Here is a 20,100-nt window from a genome sequence, read left to right on the forward strand (position 1 = left end):
TTACTACTCACTATGTTGTGTACAATTAACACTTTGCTTCATAAAACCAATCTAATCTGAAAAGTTCATACTATTTACACATTTCCTACTCTTCGCAATTTTGATGATCCCTAGATATTTGTAGGTGTAGGATAGATGTCCATTTTTTCCTGAGTTAATGCTTCAACTCTTTATGAGGACCCTTTGGATAAAAAGGAGATAGCCACTTAGGTTGCTTTTTAAAAAATTGCTGCATATCCTTCCTAGGTATAATGATAGCTATTGACAACTAAGTTATATTTTTGAAACAAAGTGTTTCTTTGTACACGTGAATCAGAGTAACCTCTTAAAAGGCTGGGGTATGACACTGTTTATGAGATCATAAAGTTCAAAGGCTAAGGGATCTGGAACACTGTCATTCCTTATCTGCTATATGAGTACTGTTTGTTTGTTGTCGTTTGCCTATATATTAAAAAGGGATGGGTCCCCTAAAATATGAAAGGACATTTCAAGTGCCAATTCCAAGCTTAGATTAAAAGGATGTAATCAACTGATAATTTACCTAATTCTGTGATTTGGAGATACTATAATAAAACAGATATCTTCCCACTATTCATAGAGATTAATATAATAAAGATTCTGGATCACAAATGAACTTGGTTCACTTATTTAAAAACATATAATTTAGTTTTCATAATTTCATTTAGAAGTTCAGAGACAACAGAATATATTATATTCTATTGCCTTGAATACAATTATCTGTCTTAAACAGTTATCTATAAAAGAGTAGTATCTTCCAAACTGTATTACTCATATAATAAGATATATTCTTAACATTTATTGCTGTGTTTGAACCATGCTATTCCTCACTGGAGAATAAAAAATATGAGAGAATATATGAAACCTGATTTTATAAACATCCAGATATTTTCCTTCATTGATCTGTTTCTTTCCAGATCAGGTCAGAAAAAAAAGATGTAGCAAAGTCAATATAATTTAAGATTAAACTCAGTGGGTCTAAAATTATTATACCATTTTCCATTAATGTCAAGGGCAGACTATCCTCCTAAAAATATACAGTGGTATTTTCTTTAAAATTACAAACTTAGTAAAATTGGTATTTTGACTAATGTAGTCATTGCAAAGAATGCTACATCTACAAGATTCTTTCATAGATATATCACTAAATATGTTTTAAAACATATGTATATTTTTCTTTATTTTTTGAATACAGAATAATTTTCAATACAGATAAGAGAAACTGATGTCCAACAAAACACCAATGGCATAATTTGTAACCAACAGCATGGCTTTAAATTACTGAACTCCATATTTGGAAACTTTTAAATTAAATTAAATAATATGGAGAAGGGTCTCAGGATTCACTGGATTAGATTTAGAGTGAATTCACTATTTACGGGTACTGAAGGTTAAAGAGGAGTTTTTGTGTTGTCTTTTTTTTTTTTTTTTTTTAATTTAAATAGAAAGTAAAACCAAAAACAACAGGCTAGTCAGATAACTTTAACAGTGCATTTTTATATAATAATCTTTAAGTAAAACGGCAAAATATCACCTCTAACATTATTGGGTTTTTGTGTGTGTGTGTGTTTTTTTTACCTTTCAAATTCTGCATGATTTTTTCCTTACAGTGGCATAATGTGCTGGAAAGATGTTTGAGAGTCAGACAAATCTGAATTTTGATTGTATGTCTGCCTCTAACTGTTGTGAATGTAGTTCTTCTATCAGATAACTCAGCTTAAATACATATAAATACATTCTTCACTTAAGGTAAAACAAAATAAACACAACAGGGAACTGTCTATTCTTTTTTACATTTCTGAGCTCTGATGACTTTGCCTCTGGATCTTACCGAATAAATCAAATTTAAAAATTAAATAAAATTTAAATAAAATACCTTTAACCATTTGCGAGTCATATGCTTTCCTTTAGCCAGAACAATCTGTATTTGTGTCAGTGCAAATATCAATAGTACTCCACAGACTCTCAAAAGCAGCCTTGGGGCACCTGGGTGGCTCAGTGGGTTGGGCCTCTGCCTTTGGCTCATGGTCTCAGGGTCCTGGGATCAAACCCCACATGGAGCTCTCTGCTCAGCGGGGAGCCTGCCTCCCTCTCTCTCTCTCTCTGCCTGCTGTTCTGCATACTTGTGATCTCTCTCTGTCAAATAAATAAATAAAATCTTTAAAAAAAAAAAAAAGCAGCCTCGTGTGAGCAATGAATCAAATGTTTACCTTAACTTTAGCCCAATTTAGAGAAACTAGGATACCTCAAGCTAACACGTCCTTACATATAACAGCTAACAAGTCTTCATATATAACGCACATCTAAATGTGTGTGCATGTGTACACTGTGCATGTATATGCTTATACATATTCGTATAAGAGCCTATTAGTATGAACAGGGTTTACTTGCTAGGAAAGTAAATTAATCATTGCCTATAATAATTATATATGTAACTTAAATGGATGTTTCATAAATTAGGGTCAGATTGTTATGATTCTGTGTAGTCTTATATTTTATTTAAAAAATATACTTGGGTAATAATGGCTATCATCTTGTACCCTGTCTTCCTTCTGAAAATCTTACAGTGGCATTCAGACAAAAGTGTGAATCTGCCATGAACCACAGGTTAAATCTATCATCAGCAATGCACTCCATATTTCCTAATTTGCTCTTGCTATAAGAAAAATAGAGTTGACCAGAAATATCTTGACTCAATTAAAAAAAAAAAAGTTGATTCATTATTGAAAGAAAATTCTTAGAATCATTTGCCAACTATGATAAGAAACACGATTTTGGGAATGACATTTTCAATATTTTATTAGTTAGATAAGCAGTTTAAACATAGCAAAAGTTCTGTTCAAATAAGGGGAACATGAAATCTAACTGCCATCAGGTATGGGGCACCTGGCTGGCTCAGTCAGAAGAGGAACAACTCTTGATCTCAGGGGTCATATGTTTGAGCCCTGCATTAGGCACAGAGATTACTTAAATAAAACCTAAATAAAATAAAATAAGATTAAAAACTACCATAAACTATTCATGAGTTTTATAGTGCATATAGTATCACTAACAATTCTCTTCATTTTCAATAAGAAATAATGTAAGAAAAATGAAAATATTAAAGACATTTTGTTCAGATATAGAAAACATTCCTTTTATAGCGGTAAATTTGAGACTTATTTGGTCCTATGTACTACCCTTAAATTTAAAAAAAAAAAAAAGTTTGTCTCCCTTTCTGAACACTATATAAAAAACCAATGATGTACTATATGTTCGCAAGCTGAACATCATAATAAAAATAAATAGACTAAACTTTTTACTCTAAGAATAGCTGCATATTTTTAATTAAAATTTATTTTTATATATACTGTCTATTTTCACTATAACTATGTAATGTAGATCTTATAACCCCCATATAAAATAAAAAGAAACAGACTTAGGAGAAAAATTAAGACATCTAGATAAGGTCAAACGTAATAGTAATGCTAACATTTTACATCTTGGGAACTCAAGTCCATTAATTTTTCAGCTATATTATGTTGTCTCTTTCCAAGTTTGACTTGCTAGAATTGGTTTTTAAGGTAGATTGACAATTCAATATATTATTCTTCAATATCTTTTTGAAAATAGAGACTAGAAAATGCACATAAATTTATTTAGGGGTTCTAATAGACTTTTTGATTTTATATTTAGTTATACCTTACTATTGTAATTCTCATTGGACTATCATTTTATCTGTCTTGCTATGTTCATTGTGGTTTTAGTTTAATAAATACTTTATGTCTTTATGGAAAATTTTAGGTGACCTTATTCTTTAATTAGCTTTATTTTATTTTCTCAATGATAACACATTTCAGAGGATTTTTTTGGCTTATAAAAAAACCCCTGGATTTCCTTTAAAAAGAAAGCAAAGACAAGCAGTATCTATCATTCTAGTTACAGTGCCTACTCACTGTCTGTTCAGTCTTCCCCAAAGAGGTTCAGATTTGAAACAAGAGACCTTGAAACACTAGGAAACACGGAAATTCCCCAGAAGATGTTTTAAGTGTTATTGCCTAGGGCAAGGAGAACCACATTAATGTGTTGTTTTTTTTTTCCCCCATCTCCTCCCGCAAACTGTGCTTATGGTAACCCAGAATTCCACCTGCTCTATAAATATAACACATCTTTTCTTTTTGAGCAAATATAAGTGATTTGGGTCAGACTCTGGGGTAGACATCAGTTGACAGTTACAGTTTTTACTTGATGAGACCTAGGGAATTATAGTATATCTCTACCCTTTGATTAGGATTATGGAGTCTTCTATTACATCCTAAATGTAACAAAAATGTAAGTGCTGAAGCAAATGAATCACAGAATACTCCGCCTCTTTCTTTCTAAGCAAATTTGACTTGTCTTCAAGTGATAAATTTTTCCCAATATTTTAAAAATATGTGAATATTACAGATTATTCAATAAAGCAGTGCTATAGAGTATTTCAGTAGAGATTTTACCATTAAAGCAATATATAAATATTCTCTGGATTCTTTTACCTCTAGGATTAGCCTCTGAGAAAAATTTCTAATGGTTTCATGTAATTTCTTCCTTCTCTGTATTCTCTCTATTTGTAATTTCATGCTTCTCTCTATCTATGGGTTTTGTTTGCTTGTTACAATTTTTCAGGTAATATATATACTTGTAGATTTGATTTTGGGGACAGACATTCATATGTTTAAAGACACCATTCTGAGGATATATATAATCCATTTATAAATTTTTTTCAGCTTTACTGAAGTAAAATGAAAAATATGGGTTTCTATAAATAGAGTTGAAAGGGAATTAGATTGGAAATAATTTTTTTCAATAGGTTCTTCTAAGGATATAGCTGAATTTTTGGAACTTAGTATTTTTCATACTTTATACCTATTAGACAATATCAGCAATGTCTGTATTAGTATAGCACTTTTATGATCATCTGTATCAGTGTATATAGAAATGTATTTAATGCCACAAACAGAATATTTTAATTTTTTTAATGTTTAAGAACATTTAATTACAAAATACATTATCTACTAAGTATTCCATTCTATTACCTGTTCATTACATAGATATGGTAATCTGCAGCAATATGCCAAAGGATTAAAAAATTGAGGATAAACCTTTTACAACTTCAGCTGTGATTCCTATCAAAATTGTTTAACATGATAAGGAATTTATTAGTTTTATAATAGAGTAGATAATAGTACATAAATACAACTATAAAAAGGAAAGTGGGGGAGGTTGGTACCATTCTTTGTTCCCATATGTTAAGATTTTTCTTCACCTCAAAATCCCCAGAATTCTAGGCACTATAACTACAGATACCTGTGTTGTTAACAGACATGATATTCTATTGGTAAATTACCTCTTCTTTATCTATCAAAGCACTAGGGGGTACATTTGTGTCAGGTTTATTGAGCACAATTACATAATACAGATTAAAGCAGCCCCATTCTCAGAGGACTCACAAGCCAATTTTTTAAGTAATGATTTGACTTCTTCTCTTTGTATACAATTTTGTACATAAAGCATCTTTAAACATTTAATATGCTTTTCAGACACCCCAATTCTTGCATTAGACTAAAAAGTTTTTAAAAACACAAAGAGGAAGTAAGGAAATGTCTTTCTTCAGAAATATCACTCCTTTCAATTTAGACGAAATGTTTTCCACATTTTTTTGCCCTGCTGGGCAGCCTTATTTCCTTTGAGGGGACCTCCAAAGGTTCTCAGAGGAGTAGGCAGCCTGAATCAATTCTTAAGATTTGGATGAAATGAGATAGGGGGAGACTTTGAGAAGTAGGCACAGTCATGGGGAAGATGCCAAGATTTGGAATACCCATGTAAAGTCATTGAAATTTCTTGCACAGCTAAATAATAAAGCTACTTTTACTACATGTTTTATGTGTGTATGTCAAATAATTCTACCAACATAATGGATGTGTGATGAATCTGAGGTAGCTTGTACAACTTGCCTAAGGTCAAAAGCATCCTAAGATAATGGTCAGAATTTAAATCTTTGCATGTTTTGCTCCAAAGCTTGTCTATTCTATTCCATTAACATATGAATGCATGAGTATATTACATCAGTGGAAGAAAAATAAACCCATGCTTTTATGGGCCATTTATTTATAACAAAGGAACCAAGTAATAAAATGGGGAAAGGACAGTTTTGTCAAAAAATGATGTTGAGAAAACTGCACATCCAGATGCAAAAGAATGAAACTGGACCATTATGTTCTACCACACACACAAAATAACTCAAAATGACTTGAATGTAAGAGACTGGAAACCACAAAACCCCTAGGGAAAAAAAAAATAAGTGGTAAACTCCTCGATATAAGTCTTGGCAGTGATATTTTGGATTTAACACCACAAAGAAAGGCAATAAAAGCAAAAATCAACAAGTGGGTCTACTTCAAGCTAAAAAGCTTTTTCACAGCAAAGGAAACTGAAAAAAATGAAAAGGCAACTTGCTGAATGAGAGATAATATTTGCAAATTATCACTGATAATGAGTTAATACCTAAAATATACGAAGAATTAATACAATTCAATTTTAAAAATCCATTTAAAAAATGAGCAAAGAATCTAAATACACATGTTCCCAAAAAAAGATATAGAGGAGACCAACAGGTACATGAGAAGATGTTCAACATCTTTAATCATTAGGGAAATGTCAATTAAAACCACACTGAGATATTATGTCATACCAGTTAGAATGACTATTATCAAAAAGTCACAAAATAACAAATGTTGACAAAAATGTGGAGAAAAGAAACCCTTTCTCCACTGTTGAGTTCACTGTTGATGGGAATATAAAATGGGGTAGCCATTAAGGAAAACAGTATGAAGGTTCCTCAAAAGATTAAAAATAGAGCTACTGGGGCACCTGGGTGGCTCAGTGGATTAAGCCGCTGCCTTGGGCTCAGGTCATGATCTCAGGGTCCTGGGATCAAGCCCCACAACTGCCTCAGCATCCCTGCTGAGCAGAGAGCCTGGTTCCCCTCTCTCTCCCCGACTCTCTGCCTACTTGTGATCTCTCTCTCTGTCAAATAAATAAATAAAATCTTAAAAAAAAAATAGAGCTACTATATAATAAAGCAATTCCACTTCTGGATATTCATTTTAAGACAATGAAAACATTAATTCATAAAGATATATGTACATCCATGTTTACTGCAGCATTCCTTATAATAACCAAGATATGGAAACAATGTAAGTGCCCTTCAATACATGAATAGGTAAAGAAGATGCGATACACACACACACACACACACACACACACACGCACACACACACACGGAAGAATATTACTCAGCCATCAAAAAGAATGAATTTTGCCATTTATGACAACCGGATAAACCTTGAAAGAATTATGCTAAGTGAACTAAGTCAGATAGAAAAAAACAAATGCCATACGGCATCACTTAGATGTGGAATCTAAAACAAAAACAAACAAACAAATAAAAGAAAACAATAAAAAATGAGCTTATAGATACAGTAAATAGATTCGTAGTTGCCAGTTGTAGAAGATTGGGGGATGTGAAATGGGTAAAGTGTTAGGAATCAAAAATACAAATTTACAGTTATAAATAAGTTATGGGGATGTAATACACAGCATGGTGACTATAGTTAATAATATTGTATTGTATATTTGAAAGTTGTTAAAAGAGTACATCTTAAAATTTCTCATCACAAGAAGAAATAATTTAGTAACTATATATGGTAACTGATGCTAACTAGAATTATTGCAGTGATCATTTGGCTATAATATAAATATTGAGTCATATTGTATCTTGGAAGCTAATATAATGCTTTGCCAGTTCTAGCTCAAAAAATGTCAAAAGAAATGTTTAGAAATAAACAATTTAGAGGATTTTTCTCCTTTTAAATAAGAGTAATAAACATTATAAAAGGTAGTATTTTAGAATTTCGTGTGCTTGAAAAATAAAAAGAGCACACATATAAAATAGGTTAGAAAGATTATTCTGGCAACAGGTTGTAAGGTCGACAAGAGGGGAAAAGAAGTTTTCAAACTAGTTAACTATTTTAAAAGTCCTCTTCAGTGACAATGAGGCACAGACTGGGGAGGTATACAGGACAAGACAGACAAGTCGCCCAGCAGTAGAAATGTTAAAAAAGTACAAAGTCAACAGTGAGGAGAGACAAAGGAGTGGTCACTCAGGTGAATGGAAGGCTGATGATGGCATTCATTCACATGGGAAAATCAGGAGAAAGACAATATTTGGCAGGGATAGTGTTGAGTTCTTCTGATCTATGGACTTGAGGTCCTGAAGGATATACAGGTGTATTGTCATCATTTAAATCTACTTTCAAATTTCTGTATCCACTTGTTTCCCCTCTAATTGCAGGACATTTACCTGTGTTGATTTTATTAATATCTCTATCTTTTTAATTAAAGAAAGTTACAGATAACATAGTGTCATTTCCTTTGGAGTTTTTCAATACTTTATTTTTTCCCTGGGAATTCTAAACATGCAGAGGATGAAAAGCATGATTCCTGAGAGCTTTTTCCTTTTCATTTCTCTCCCTCTCTCTTTCCTTTTGCTTCCCTGAGAGATTGTTATTTTATATGATTTGATTTCTCTCATTAAGGTGGATTCTGACATTTCAAAGTTTTTGTTCATATATTTTTAATGACCTTTTGAGACCAATCATTTGCAGGCATTACACAGTTTTAAAAAGTTTAATACATTTAAAAATCCTGTTCACACTCTCGTACACGGGCTTTCTTATCTGAGTAACACAGGCTGGAGTCACATGACTTCGTAAGCCTATATGGATGCCCTTGTTACTTTTGAGCCCTGATGACATCCCCTTTTCGGAGGATTTAGAGTGTGGTGTTAAAAATTATAACTTAAAGAGTTCTTCAATGGAAAATATACCTAAACATACCTATTCTGAAAGAGACCATTTCATATTTTTGTGTGGGTGATCTGGTAATTTTCATAGGAACAACCTATGCTCCAGATATAAAGTACTAAGTGCTGATAAATGGCCTCAATTTTATTGCCGTCTCTGTGACATAATTGTTTCCATTTTGCTATTGTATTTACAAGAGTATCTCTCCTTAGCACTCCATGTCTCTTTTCTATATTCCCAGACTAAATGTGATTTCATTATCTATAATTATTCCTCTTGGACTATTTTTTTTTTTAATTTCCCAGTAAATTTTAAGCCTCCTAATGGTAGAAACCATTACTTCTACTTTTTTATTGCTCTATAACTTAGACTAACATTCTCTAAAAACTTCTCAATAATTATCATTAAACTAATCAAATAGCACATGAGATATTAAGGTGATAGTATATTTAAGGCAGATGCAATTATTCTACTTGAGACTTTTTAGTATTTGGGGACGGTTGTGGAAATATGATTTTTTTCATTTATTTTCTAAATAGTCATCTGTAATTGCACATTTCATTTACAGTCTCTTGATTCTTGAACTGATTCCCATCACATTTTTATTCTCTACCTTTCCACTAAATCAGCTCTTGTCAAAGTTACTAATGGTTTCCTTATTGTCAAATCAGAGTCATTTCTTAGACCTAATCTTAACCAATCACTTAGTAACATTTCATATGAGTGGTCACGTTCCCTTTCTTAAAACACTTGAATTCCATCACACCACTTTTCTCTAGTCTTTGTTGGTCTGGCCAGTTCTTTTCATTCATTTTTGTTGCTTTGTCCTTCTCTGACCTCTAAACATGGGAGAGTCCCAGGACATAAACAATGGATTTCTTCACTTCTCCACTTACATATTTACTTCCTAGAGATATCATTGATCTCTTTAACTATGTAATGATAAGCAGATTTATATATGCAGTTGACACCTCTCTTCTGAATTCAGGTACAGCTGACCTTTGAACAACACAGAGGTTAGGGTCACTCACTCCCACTCCCTCTGCACTGTGAAAAATCCACGTATAGTTTTGACTGCCCCCAAACTTACCTACTAGCAGCCTCTTGTTGACCAGAAGCCTTACCAATGACATAAAACAGTCAGTTAACACACATTTTGTGTTACATGTATTATATACTATATCCTTATACTAAAGTAAGCTAGGGAAAAGAAAACTGCTATGTAGAAAATCAGAAGGAAGAGAAAATACATTTATAGTACTGTACTATTAAAAAAAAAATCCACATGTAAGTGGAACAACAGAGTCCAAACCTACGTTGTTCAAGGATCCACTGTATATCCAATTACCTACTTGACTTTTCTACTTAGATATCTAACTTCCTAGCTTTAGCAATTCCAAAATTAACTTTCATTGCAACACCCTTTTCTCCTCAAAAAAGTATTGCCTGCTTCTCCCTGATTTCTTCTATTTTGGCAAATGGCAATTTTATCTTTCCATTTCCCTCCATATTCCACATAATTCAAGCTAACAAAAAGTTTACAAACACATGATCAGATTCTTGCTTGTTATTACAAGCTTGTTATTATGAGCATTTCTTCTTTCCTTAAGTATAATCTATCACTTCAAGGGCAAATATTCATTATTTCTAATATATAACATTTATTTCTAACTTCTAACTTCTATCCCATGGGATACACTGACTTCTGGTTTAATTTGCCTCATCTAGGAGTTCTAGAATAAAGTTATACTATTAAGGGTTTTTATTTACAAGAGCAGTGTAAAACTTTCAAATAACTTTAGGGAAGTAAATGGCTATGTGTACATATTCAGAGCTTAAAGGTAAAATAATTGTATTTCTATTTTTAAAAGTAAAAATATAAGCTTTTTAAGTGCCGGAGCTGTGTCACAGTCATCTTTATACTTCTTTGGAGCCAGTTTATTGTCGCTTAAAAAGAAGCACTAAATAAATAACTGTTGTATGAATAAATAACTCAGTGAATGGCATACTTATATAAATATTTACATATTATTTTATGTTAAGCTAACTCTTAAAAGAACATAAATTTTTAACAGTTTAAGAGCTTCCTACGTATTTTTAAACTTAAAAAAAAAATTGGAAAATATTTCTAATGAAAAGAAAATAGGAAGAGGTATTTATTTAATGCTCTTCTGAAGCTTATACATGTTTAATATTTGCTTATTCCTGATTTCAAAGTGTTGGCAGAAGAGCATTTTCTCCAAAAAGTGGTAAAGCTTGTTACTCAGACCAGTTGTTATTCTTATTTGCCTGTTTTAGCTTAGTTCATCTCTCACCACCCCCCTTACTGATTTGAAGTCCCTGGTTGATTAACCCAACTGTCATTCTTCACCCCCTGCTCCCTAACATCTTCAAATCTAGTGATTGTTAAAAAGCTAAATAACTTCCCCATTCTCTGTGCACCTTGGTATGAATATATAACAAATTTCTGACCAAGGGAGGAAAGCAAAATTTTGCAAAAGGAATTGCTGAGGTCAAACAGGTACAGCTGATTAAATCTGTCCCTTGGTAGATCCAAGGACCTACCAAAACAAAGATAAGAAAATGACCCTGATGTTACTGATCTGTGGAGACAATGGAACACCTCCAGCACTTCTAGACTTCCATATTTTAAAGAATAACTCACACAACTGTTTGCTCAAACCACTAATGTCAGGTTTTATTTTACATGTAACCAACTAGCCCCTTACTGAAAAAGGAACTATGTCTAGATTTTCCATGTTTTCTTTCTTTTCTTGCATTGAACTGTCAAATGCATTATCCCAGGATAATCAGATTTTGAAAAAAAAAAAAAAAAGGATGAAACACATAGCCTTTCCCTTTCCAGAAAACAGTTAAGAACCCTGGGACTGCTATTACGTCTGCTTGGTTATCATAGTCTCTTATTTACTAGGCTGTGCCTACATCAGTCTTGAGTGAACTCTTTTTTGGGGAGCGGGGGGAATGTCCTACACTTTTACAAGTAAAACTAAGTAGAAGCTTGTAAAGCTTCCTCAAAAATGTAGTTTCTGAGATGTGTTATAATGAACAGCACAACATGTTCACTGTCATCTGTTTTCAAGTAATGATAAAGTTCAAAAGTGGTAAGATGTTTTCTTAACTTAAAACCTTAAACAAATATCATATAGGATGGTCAACAAAGAGAAAATGAAGAAAACAGTGTTCTTCATTAGCATTTAATTTGGCAAAACACTAATATCCAATTTTTCTAATTCCTGAGTCCATAGTAGTCTGGAAGTAATCCAAGGGGAAAAATGAGAGGGTGAGGCTGTTTCTGTCTATCTCTTTGAAAAAACTCTACAGAAGACTTGGAGAAAAGACACATCCTCTCTGCAAAAACTTTTGGTCATTGCATCCCACTTTAATGTTTTTAGCATAGGATGGTTTGCTTTTGTGTTCTAAGGGGAGTTTTATTGTGACTGAGTTCACAAAAATGTGTTCTAAAGCATCTAATAACGATGTTTAGCAATATAATGCCTATTTAAACTTATATAAATGCCTAATCTCTAATTAGAATGCATCTTAATTATGGAGAAGTCCATTTTTTTCTAAAGCCATTGCTTAGAAGAGTATAAACTCTTTTTCAGATGTTCTGGATACAGATTTAGAACCACCAGATTTTATATATATATACACAAAATCCACACACACATACACATACATATATTTATACACACACTCACACACATATATGTATATATATGTAAATCTAGGTAAATTTAAGCAATAATGAAATATATAAAAGCAAAGCAATCTTAGACTTTGCCTGAAACCATTTAATTTAAATATAAAAGAAATCATTACCACTGGGGAAAACAAACAAACATATACATCTACATGAACCAGACTGTCTTTCTAGCTAGAATATTAATTTTTTAATCTATTATTTATTTTATATTATTTAATTATGTATACTATTAACAGTAGCTCATATTTTATGTTGTTTATTGCTTTGGACAACTAGAAGAGGATATTTTGATATTTCTTTGTTTTATAAATAATTATTATGGAAATAATCTAAAAGTAGTATGGATTAGACATATTATTCCTTTTACATTTCCTGACTGATGCATTTCTACAAACTTTCATGTTCTACAAACTAAACATCTTTATTTTCCAACTGGAATATTACCAAGGCAAATGCCTTACCTTTACTTATAATCATGCCATCCAAGTTCATGCAAAATTTCAGGTTTTCTTAGGTCAAGAAGAGAGAACAAGAGATAGTAGTAAATAGTCCCTAACTTCACTCTCTGACACTGAGCTGGTTGTTGGAGAGCATCTTGGGATCATTAAGTATATTAGTACTTTAGATACTGGCAAAACAATAAAAAACAAACAAAACAATCTAAGGAACACAACTATAAATTTAAGATTGTATGTAACAGGCACCAATTTGTAAAATCCATGCCAGTTGTTCGTTATTGTCAAGTAATGACAGTAAGTAAAGTACAGCAAGAACAAAAGAGAGGGAAAGAGAAAGTGAGAGAGACAGAAAAAAGGGAGAAACCCTTTGAACAAACATAGTCTTAGTATTTTATAAAAAAGGTTTATGCATTACTATGACTTACTAAGTTATTGTTAGTTTTATTTACTAATTATTTCAAAATTATATAGGATCAATGTTATCCTACTGAATTGTTGAAATATTAAAGATCTATATATGTATATCTGTCCATCTTGGATTACTTAAAACCAATTAGGAAATCAACAAACTTTGAAAGGAGGTTAAAGTTCCTTATCTGTCAAGTCCTCTCTATAACATGATTGATGGCACCATAGAGAAAACAATAAACTTATTAGAAGATATTGCTAAATCATGCAGTCCTTGGCAACTTTTGGGCAAAGATTTTCAACCATACTTTAATGGAACACATCTGATTTTGGATAAATAAAAAAATGATTTGCTATAACATTATATATGTATATATTATAAATACATGGAAACAAAATGAGACTGTAACACAAATATTTCCTAACTCAAATGTTTAGTTCTGTAATTTTAATGTGTTGCCTATTTTGTCTTTTTTGAAGCATGATTAGCTAATTTGAATGATAAAATTGAATATTCCCATGATTTTAGTTGATACCTACATAAATACACTTTTTATAATGCCAGATACACACACACACACACAAACACACACACACATGTTATTTCCTAATTTATAAAAGCACAAAATTAGGAACAGCCTATTTTTAAATACAGGCTTGGTGGCAAATCAATGCTAGGGAAAATAATGCAACCATAAAAAGAAGGAGTTACAGCTCTTGATCTGGAAAGCTGCCCCTACTGTTTCATTGTGAGTCATATAACCTGCTAAGCAATGTGTGGACTCTGTTCCCATAACTGTGAACAAACAAAATCTTTAATATTGTATATATGTATTAGTACATGGATAAAGGTGTGAAAGGATAAACATACATAGATACACACACATACGTCTATATTTAATCCATTGAGAATGTGTTTTGTAATTTTAAATTGCATTTTAAAATGTATTGAAGACAATAATTAATCTTAAAGAAAAACAAGAAGAAGGAAAAAAAAGAAATTCCTAAATTAAAGCTAGTGAGTTTTAACCAAGAAGATGATGAATTCTACCTTTACTTGCTTTAGATTTAAAAGAGAGGCATATAAAACAAATGGGTAACAGAAGAATCATTGCTTGAGGATAAATTTAGACACATCAGTATAATCAAACCCAAAGATATTTTATGTAAGGGACTATTCATCATCATTCCTTACTTAAGAGCATTTAAAAAAATGAAATAGGAAAAATATTTCATATGATTTCCTGATATATTAATGTTCTGTACCTGCACAATTGCACGCACACACACAAATTGATGATGTTTCTAGTAATGATGCAATTTGGAGTAATTGTTATATATCAGCATATTGCAATTATCACTACAGATATTGAAATCTGTTAATTTCTCAGAACACATACAGGATGCTGTTAGATTCTGATTAAATATTTAACAGTCTTCTAATTTAATGAGTCCAGAGTCTCTGATAGCAAACCACAACCTGTTATTTCCCATGCAAAAAAATAAAATAGGGTGACCTTCAGTTGAATACATGTAAAGCAACCCATTGCAAATTATTGATGATTTAAGAATTAGTAACAGAATATTTTAAATACAAAATATTAGCACAGTCTATATTTGAATTTAGTATTTCAAACCGTCACTCTTTCACACATACACACACGCCAAAACATAGCCTCCTCTTTCTTGGCAAGATGACTTTACAAGTTCAGAAAGAATATAGAACATTAAAACAGAAACTCCCACAGCCTTGTTCTACCTATCTGCATCTTCTTTCTCTGTCTTCTATTTATTCTCTCCTAATAAAACGGTGGCAAGGGTTTTGATCGCCACGTAATCTTCTCACATTTCCTTTATCCCTAATTCTAGCTTTTTCAGGAGAGTGCTATGATTGATGATTTCTCTCTCCCGTGTCTCTAACCTTTCACTCTTTACAGAGTCTTCCAAAACAGACTCAGATTTCATCCATCTTCAAGTACGTTTCTCTTGATAATATTCCCTCTCCAACTGTTTCCCTCTCTCCTTTCCTTCACATGTAAACTTCCCAAAAGATATAAACACTTGACTCTGTATTTCCATAATATTATTCACTTTGGTTCTATGTTTATATATGGAGAGGCTTCTATATCTGTACATTAAATTTCCCATTTAGCACCATTTGGATCTGTCAAAATCACCCCAAATTTAATACACCCTCAAATAAGTTCACATTGAGTTTATTACCCTTTTACTGTGCCACATCTCGATTACTGTTATCAACATTCATTCTACTTTGCAAGCCCGAATAATTAGTAAGTTTCTTCTCTTAATTACTTCATACGCAATTAATTGCTAAGCCCAGTTAATTAATTTTAAATTCTAAGTATTTGTTGAATCTTCCCACTTCTCCCCATTATCCAAGTTTATCTAACTTTCTGGCTTCCCAGTTCTGTGATTATTCACTTCCAACAGTCTCAGCCACCCATTCCCATTCATTCTACTAGCTGTTTATATATAAACAGCTAGTAGAATGTATATATATATACATATATATATATATGTATATATATATAACTTCCAGAGTCTTTATTTCAAGTTCTCTAGTTTTCAGTTTCCCTACAATGGTATCCCTAATTCAACGGTGCGTGATGGCACTGGGATATACAGCCATTGACCTTACCATGTTTTCATTGTACATGAGTCTCCCTTATAAACCAATTTTTCTTATTATTCAACTTAGTTTTTATGACCCTTTGCTGTTATCATTTCTTCCACATAGCCTTAACCCAATGGTCTCTAGCTTCTGTCGTAAGTGCTCACCTGGCAAAACTTCAGTCCTGGGTAAACCCATATTTCCAAGTACCCATGGACAATCATAGCATAGCTGAATTAAGCATAACAACACCAACTGGAATCATTCTAATTTATAACTAGAAATCTTGAGGGGATCTTCAGCACTGCTAGCATTACTGTACGTCTAGGATGATGTATTTCTACTTTTTATAGACTATTAAATCTTCTCTTTTCTAAAATTCCCAATATTACCTCCCATACTCTAGGCTAAGATGAGGACATCATCTTTTTGTTCCTTTAAAATGAGGATAACCTGTGAATTGCCTAATCTTCTCACCATCAAATCCACTATCTACCTGCATATTTCCCTATGTATTCTAAATCCTTTCCAGTTATAATGGATGTACAGTCTCTGCTTCTTTCTGTGACCAACTTTTTCACTTCAGTGCTGGATTCCATCAATAAAGAAATATTTTGCCTGCAGTTGTTCATTATATTCTGAAATATAACTTTCTTCTTTATTCTGAATCATTCCTACCACTTTATAAATATGTTACAATTTTTCCCAACTTAAGTAAAACAAAAAATCACACTTTCTCTTGATTTCATATTCAACCTTTATAGCATCTCATTCCCCTCTGTCCATTTGGCTTCCAGCATGCCTTTTTTTTTTTTTTTTTTTTGGCTTTTCTTCTATCCCTAATCCCTCTCTGCCTCAGTCTCCTTTGTTATGTATTTTCTCTTCTCTTTTGCTCTTTAAATAATGGAGTAGCCTTAGGCTCATTGCTTAGTTTTCTTATGTGATTAGTGTGGAAGGATAAACATACATATATACACATATCTCAGTATATGTGTATACTTTGTGCTTGTGGAATTTCAACCAATGTTATGGATTCAAATATGACTGATGATTCTGACCCCACTCTTGAACTGCAGAGTATTGTAATTATATGCGCAGGCGAAATTCTCACTCAAATATCAAATAAACATCTCAAGCTTATTATAACCCCAACATAATCTTTCATTTTCCTCATAAAGTGTTTTTCCACTTCCTTCTGAGTCTTCATTTTAGTTTATGACATCACTTTTCACCCAGTTACTCAAGTCAAAAACCCAAGGGTCATTGTTTATATTTTTCTTTTCCTTACCACAACCATACACTCCAATCCATTTACAATTTTCTTCATAGTAAATATATAATTATAAACTATTTTTTTCTCTTCTCTACTGTAAATATCACGGTATTAGGGATTATGTTAATTTTCTCTCCATTCTCTCCTTATTAACATACAGCATATATTAACTTATTATTAACTGTATGTTAATAACTGTAGTTATTTACAGTAAGTTATTAACATACAGTAAATACAATGAATGTTTATTGGCTGGTTACTGTTGAGTAGCATATAGGTAAGAGAGGGGTTTCTTCTTTGTTTTATCCTTTCAAAAAACAAGTAAATACGATATGTTTGATTGTATCAACAGTGGGAAAAATTTTAGCAGAAATCATTTTCCACCTTGTTAAACAGAACCAAGTGATACACAATCTAGGATTCATACTCTATCATCTGATCTCATTGCTACTCCCAATCAACCTTCCCCCATCCCACACATCCTATGTATGAACTAGGGAGGAATATCTAAAAGTAAAGCCTGATAAAGCCCACCACTCTATTATCTGTTATTTTATTGCTGAGTGTCAATAAAATTTTGATTCTTATTTCCACCTTTAGTAGGTGAGTCTGGGGACAACAGCATTATGGAATTAGTGTCAGGTCTGATGGAAGTAGTTCTCATATGGAACCACAGTAGTTTTAACAAATCTCTCCAGAATTACAAGTTACTGTCACTTTAGAAAATATTTCTAAAAACTGAGCCTATATTTATTCATAAATTTCTTAGATTGGTCAGTGCTGTATTAAAATATATATTGACATTATGTTACCATTACACAGGCTTATATCCTTAGGTCCTGGGAAGCACTGCACTATCACGACCAAGCAATGCCAGATGTATTAAACTAAAATATGCTCTGTGAGGAAAAGCAATATAAAATCCTATACATTGGAGGAAGGCCTAATAGGTAAAAGTTGGGACTAAAAGAAAGATAATGAGTAAAATTGTTTAAGTAGGCTATAAGATATTCAATCATCCTCATCATAGGAATAGCTGTTAACTGTTCTTCCATTTGGGAACCAGCCTAGTAGAAAGAAAGAAATGTGATTCTAAGAATCAATCAGACACACTGAAGCTCAAATTTTTGACCTGACATTACTAACTAAGGATCTTTGGTAAATTGCTTAATTACTCTGAACCTGTTTCTTCATTTGTAAAATGATAATGGTAATAATTATTTTTATATGCTTATCATGAAAATAGATGTGATAATGTAGCGCACCTAATAGATACATATTGGGATTTTTTTTCTTTTAAAGAATGGCAAAAACAAGCTCTAAATCTGAGAAGATTTTAGAAAAAGCAACACTATTCTGGGAAAAATAACAAGAATTGGTTTTGGTTTCGTTTGATTTGGCGCTTTGGTTTTCCCATTGGTCCTTTCTATCTTGGTGCATAGGACAATGTTGTTATCCACTCTGGGATTTGAATTTGGGACTTGACCTTTGGTATGTGGAATCCAGAGGTTCAAGAATGAAGATGCTTTGGAAAAAAATTTTTCTTTGTTCATTGAAAAAAATTTCTTTTTCATTTCAACAAGTAAACTTTTTATGGTAAGAGGTTTTTGTTATTGCTGTTTTATTTTTACTCTACTAAAAGCAACTATAATTATTCCATAAATGACTCAAGCATATGGAATGCTTTACTCTGGGCAATCGAACAGAATGCCATAAAAATTGCAATGGCTACAAGCATTCAGAAGTTTATTAGAGGTGGGTTTCCCTTTCCTTATCATTCATTCTTTAGTACTGAGTTACTGTGAAATTGCAATGAAATTATAACACTTTGCATTTGAGGGAGGATGGTAGAGGAGAATGAAATCACTGTGAGGAATTTCGTTGGTAAATCAAAGAGCTCCCTGTTAATTAGCTCCTGCCTACAACATAGTATGGAAAAATAATTGTATGTTTATGAGAGAATGATTAGGTAGGGAATGTGTTGAGGTAATAAGAAAAAAGCACAAAGAGAGCAATTTGAGTTAATATCTACCCATCATTTTATGTAACCACATCACAGAAGGGGGTCCCAGTTAATTGGATTCCTTTAGTTAAATAGGAAATATGAAAAAAAAAAAAACAAAAGATATTTAGGGTCTAATACAATGTATACCTAAGTTACATGAGGGATAATTTTGATTCTTTTCTGGATATATATATGGCAGGCATTAAAATAGAAACTTCGACTTACACTTAAAAAAAAATCTTTCTGCTTAAGTATTGTTCTTTTGACACAAAAATTGAAACAATATTTTAATAGAAATAATTGGTTACAAAGTGCAATTTTAAGAGAATCTGCACAATATAATTCCAAATCCATTCAATCAATAGTATTTGGCTATATAGATAGGAAAGCATTGCCTTCCAACTTTCAGCAATTTACTGATAATTTTTGTGTGAGACGTTAGTAGGGGACCAAGTCAGATGCCATTTTTTACATAGATAGGTGATAGATAAATAGATAGATATGGTTATAAATATAGATATATAAATTTAGTATAGTATATATATAAATATATAATAGTAAATATATAAATTTAGATATAATATATTTAGTTCTTAGTTCTTTGAAAGAATGAAGTACTTTCTCTTTATTGTGGATTATATTGTTCATTTTGCCATACCTGCTACTTTTTTCACTTCCTCTGTATATGTCAAAACAT

General features: G+C 32.1%; 1 protein-coding gene across 5 annotated transcripts in view; it reads right to left on the bottom strand.

Moving 5' to 3' along the window:
- Nucleotides 1-20,100, bottom strand: part of ERBB4 (erb-b2 receptor tyrosine kinase 4) — a 1,157,734-nt gene that overhangs the window by 219,329 nt on the left and 918,305 nt on the right. The window lies entirely within an intron of this gene.

This window comes from Mustela erminea, chromosome 8 (assembly GCF_009829155.1).
Source record: "Mustela erminea isolate mMusErm1 chromosome 8, mMusErm1.Pri, whole genome shotgun sequence".
Classification (NCBI taxonomy): domain Eukaryota; kingdom Metazoa; phylum Chordata; class Mammalia; order Carnivora; family Mustelidae; genus Mustela; species Mustela erminea.